Here is a 5,190-nt window from a genome sequence, read left to right on the forward strand (position 1 = left end):
ACACACACACACACATCCCTAACTCAATCCCTTGACAACTCCCCAGACCAAAACATACACACACACACACACACTCACACACACACACACTCACATACACAAACACAAACACACCCCTATCTCAATCCATTAAGAATTTCCCAGACCAAAATGTTCCCTTTCAGCTAGAGTTCAGCTCTGTGGTAAACCTCAACTCTCCTGACAGCCTAAATTTAGGTGAATTTCATTCTTGTTAAAGAGTTGAGAATTCCTATTCACAGAGAGAACCCATCTTTATTTCACAGGAAGTCCCCTCTGAATCATGGGCAGAAGCACCAGACTCTTCAAGGCTGCCCTCTATATGGACAGGCTTGGAGAAAATGTCCAATCAGAGCAGACTTGGCCAATAGTGAGCAGAGCTTGTTATTTATACTCTAAGCTCTTTGCCTTAGACATTTTTGCCACAAGCATTTTCCCTGCAAACATTTTTAATTTTTTTTTTTTTTTGCAACCTAGGGCTACTCATTGGAAAAGACCCTGGTGGTGGGAAAGATTGAGGGCAGGGGGACAAGGGGGCGACGGAGGCTGAGATGATTGGATGGCATCACCGACTCAATGGACATGAGTTTGAGCAAAGTCCGGGAGATGGTGAAGGACAGAGAAGTTTGGTGTCTACAGTCCACAGGGGTCACAAAGACTTGGACGTGACACTGAAAAACAAATTTGTCATCAGGCAATTTTGCTGTAAAAGACAAAACAGTGCAAAATGAAAGAGGGACATTAAAAAGGACACCCTGAAACATGAAAACTGAATTACAAAATCCAACTAAAAAAACTTTATCGCAAAATACAAACCATCTGAATAAATTGAACAGGTGTGTAAGTTTGTGACAAAACTGTGCAAATAAGTTATTTTGGGATTGTGCCTAAACCCTTGTCTTTCATAGTGTCATGTACGTCGTTCATAGCATCATACATTTTTCTGCTTGTTGATTTGTATTCTCATTATACTCTTTTTTCCCTTTTTCACTAAAATTTCTTTTTCCAAGGGAGGTGTCAGTTTCCAGACGCTGGGATGTGTGTTTGTGACAGTTCCATCCTGCACTGGGAAAGCCTCTGTACTCTTTTTGTTCTTGGTGTGTTGTCCATATCTGGGTTGATAGATGTTCTATGGGAAATGTGGGTTCAACTCTGCGCCTTTAAGGCCCTCAGCCTCTTTTTCCTCCATCATAGTATATTTAAAAATAAGAAGCCAGCTGTTGGGGAACTCCTTGGTGGCCCAGTGTCTAGGACTCTTCTTTCACTGCTGAGGGCATGCAAGTTCAACCCCTGGTTGGGGAACAAAGATCCCACAAGCTTCGAGCGAGGGAGATGAAAAAACATCCCAGCTCTTGGGGCCAATCATTGTCATCTATCAGCTCGATAAAGCCATCAGTTAACATCATTAACTGGAAGAAATACTAACACATTTCAGCCAATTGAAACCGAAGTATTAACCAGTTACAGGAAGTCCCCTACAAACGAACTGTCAAGTTGTAAACTTGTCAAAGAAGCAGACGTGCCTCTGTATGCCAGCTGTTATACTACTGTACTTTCCAAGATACTCCACTGTAAGATTAAAAATGTTTTCTTAATTTTTTTGTTTGTTTTTTATGTACATATTATTTGTTTGAAAACTATTATAAACCTATTATAGTACAGTATATATAGCTGATTGTACTAGTTGGGTACCTAGGCTAACTTTGTTGGGCTTACAAACCAGTTGGACTTAACGAACATGCTCTCAGGACAGAACTCATCTGTATGTAGGGGACTTACTGTATTTTATCTTTCAAAGCCAATTAGCTATGTGGCGGCTTCCTGGATGGCTCAGTGGTAAAGAATCTGCCTGCCAATGCAGGTTTGATCTCTGAGTTGGGAAGATTCCGTGGAAGAGGAAATGGGCACCCATTCCAGTATTCTTACCTGGGAAATCCCATGGACAGATTTCCATGGAAAATCTGGCCAGCTACAGTTCATGGGGTCACAAAGAGTTGGACACAACTGAGTGACAGAGTACACACAGCTGTGTGGTGAAAATGTTTGTAGCAAAAATGTTTGTGGCAAAGATGGCAACAGCAAAGATGCTTGAAGGCGAAATTACCTAGAACCGTTTCAAGGATAGATAGAATTCTGACCGCGTCTGGCAGGTGTGACACTGGTCAGTGATAAGTTCTCCTTACTAGAAAGGAAGCCTAACTTTCCACTCTGGGCCCAAGCTGCCAACACCTCAGTACTGCTCTTTGGGCCCAAATGTAGACACTGAGATACAGAGCTCAGGGGCACAAGGGGAGGGAGGGCTGGCCTAGGGAAATAAAGCTATTTTCTGATCGCATAGCTATTTTCTGGATGGCATCACCGACACCATGGACATGGGTTTGGGTGGACTCCGGGAGTTGGTGATGGACAGGGAGGCCTGGCGTGCTGCAGTTCATGGGGTCACAAAGAGTCGGACACGACTGAGCGACTGAACTGAACCGAAAGCTAAAGTAACACACATCTGTTGAACGTCTACTTTGTTCTACAAGGTTCTTCTGTGTATTGAGTCTAGCAGGAGGCTCCAAGCTGGTGAAAAGCCAGTCCCCACAGCAGAGCTGAAAGGAGAATAAAGATCTCATCACTCTGACTCAGTACTAAGGAAATGTCCTTTATCAGCGTGAGTGGGAGTTGTGTTTCCTCTGGAAGGGGTAGAAATTTCACTGTAAGACAACCTGGAAAGAGGCCAGTCCTTGGACAGTAAATGGTGGTGGGGGGTGGGGGAGACAGGACTCAGACTGAAGGAGAGCAAAGGTCTCTCTCTGTTCCCTGGCCTCAGGCCCACTGAACCTACGCTCTGAGGCTCAGGCAATGGAATGGTTCATTTTACGTGTCAACTTGGCCAGGCTAAGATGCCCAGGTGTTGGTTGAACACCTGTCTAGATGTGGCTGCGGAGGTATTTTTTAGATGTGGTTAACATTTTTTAAAATGTTCATTTACTTTTATTTGCTTATTTGGTTGCACCGGCTCCTAGCGGTGGCACTTGGGATGTTCGATCTCTGTTGCAGCATGTGAAGTCTTAGTTGCGGCATGTGGGATCTAGTTCCCTGACCAGGGATCGAACCTGGGTCCCTGCCTTGAGAGTGCAGAGTCTTAACCACTGCACCACCAGGGACATCCCCAGCCATGATTAACATTTAAATCAGTGACACTGAATAAAGCAGATTGTTCTTTGTAATGTGATGTTGCTGTTCATTTGCTAAGTCGTGTCCAACTGTGTGACCCCATGGACTGCAGCGCACTGGGCTTCCCTGTCTGTCCTTCACCATTTCCTGGAGTTTGCTCAAACTCACGTCCATTGAATCGGTGATGCTCTCTAGCCATCACATCTCTCTGTTGTCCCCTTCTACTCTTGCCCTCAATCTTTCCCCACATCAGGGTCTTTTCCAGTGAGTCAGCTCTTCGCATTATAATGGGATGGGCTTCATCCAATCAGTTGAAGGCCTTAAGAGCAAAGCCTGAGGATTCTGAGAAAGAAGGAATTCTCCTTCTCCAGACTGCAATACACAAATCCTTTCTGAGCTTCCGGTCTCCTGCCCTGTGAAACTTCGGCTTGACACTGTGATATCAGCCTGAACTTCCAGCCTGCCATCTTGTCCCACAGATTTTGGACTTGTACAGTTCATATGAGCCAATTCCTCAAAATAAATTTCCATCTCTGTTTCTGGAGCTATAGATAAACACCCTATTGTTCTGTTTCTCTGAGAATCCTGACTAATGCAAACAATTTCTCCAGAAACCAGCTCCTGGGAGGGCTGGGGCTGGGAGTTGGGCAAGAATGGAGTTGGAAAGGAGGCTGTGGGTGGATTGACCCCTGTGGATTTGGGCTATCGTCCCTTCCAAAGCTCAGCTGGGAGGGTGTGGATCAGGGTCAGCAGATGATGGCTTGTGAGCCAAATCCTTTGCAGGCCACTGTGTGCAGCCCATGGAGTTAAGATGGGGTTTTGCACGTTTCAAGGGCTGTCAAAACAATCAGTCAAAAAGAATATGTGATAGAGATTGTCCATGGCCCACAGTGCCTAAAACATTTATTATTTGGCCTTTTACAGAAACAAATCTGGAGACCCTGCTATGGATTATTACCCATTAATGTCCAAGATAACTATTTTAAATGCTTATTCCTTTATTTTATTTTGGGGTCTTCACTGCTGCGTGGGCTTTTCCCTAGTTGCAGAGAGCAGGAGCTACTCTAGTTGAGGCATGAGGGCTTCTCATTGCAGGGACTGCTCTTGTTGCGGAGCAAGGGATCTTGGGCTCTTGGGCTTCAGTACTGTGGCTCCTGGACTCTGGAGCACAGGCTCAATAGTTGTGGAACACGGGCTTAGTTGCTCCAAGGCATGTGGGATCTTCCGAACCAGGAATCGACACCATGTCTCCTGGATTGGCAGGCGGATTCTTTACCAGGGAAGCCCCAGTGTTCAATATACATAGTTTTGTTGGTTACAGTCTGATCACAGCTGCTCTGTGGGGGAACTGAGAGATATATGGGGTCAAAGAAAAAGTGTGTCTTCTCCAGGAGTCAGAGAGATGAGAGCTGTGGAGAATACTGTCAGGAAGGGGAGCCAGGGCATGGTCATCTCATAAGACACAGATGTGGTCAGAAGGCCAGAGGGGAAAAAACTGAGAAATTCACCTGAGTCATGAGAAGCAGTCCTTGGGGAACACACAGAAATGACAGGTGAATAATACGAGGGGAACTGGGTCCCTATATTGGTAAAGCAGGCTCTAGGTAAATCTCATTTGGGGGTGTTTAATGAAATTAATGGACTTCATTGGGGAACTTCTGAACTTTTAAAAAACTGTTTATTGAATTTGTTACAATGTTGCTTCTGTTTTATGTTCTGATGTTTTGGCCTGCAGGCATGTGGGTGGGGTCTTAGCTCTATGAGCAAGGATCAAACCTGCACCCCCTATATTGGAAGGCAAAATCTTAACCACTGGACCACCAGGGAAGTCCCTGAATTTACCTTTTTTGTGAATGGAAGATCAGAATTATTCAACACGAAAACCAAGTTGGTAAAGTGAGGGGGTTGATGGGCAAGGACTCGAAGCCAAATTGTTTGGCGGGTCGCGTGTCATCCAGGCTCTGCAGAAATATTCAGACATATTTCTGCTCCAGGAATAAGGATCTCTTT

The 5,190-nt window shown here is 45.0% G+C and overlaps 1 non-coding gene across 1 annotated transcript; it reads right to left on the minus strand.

Annotated features, from left to right (window-relative positions):
* Positions 1-3,098: 3,098 nt before the first annotated feature.
* On the minus strand, positions 3,099-3,170 carry TRNAE-CUC (transfer RNA glutamic acid (anticodon CUC)). Its single transcript has one exon. It is a non-coding gene; the product is annotated as a tRNA-Glu (tRNA).
* Between the last annotated feature and the right edge of the window lie 2,020 nt (positions 3,171-5,190).

This window comes from Budorcas taxicolor, chromosome 2 (genome assembly GCF_023091745.1).
Source record: "Budorcas taxicolor isolate Tak-1 chromosome 2, Takin1.1, whole genome shotgun sequence".
Lineage (NCBI taxonomy): Eukaryota > Metazoa > Chordata > Mammalia > Artiodactyla > Bovidae > Budorcas > Budorcas taxicolor.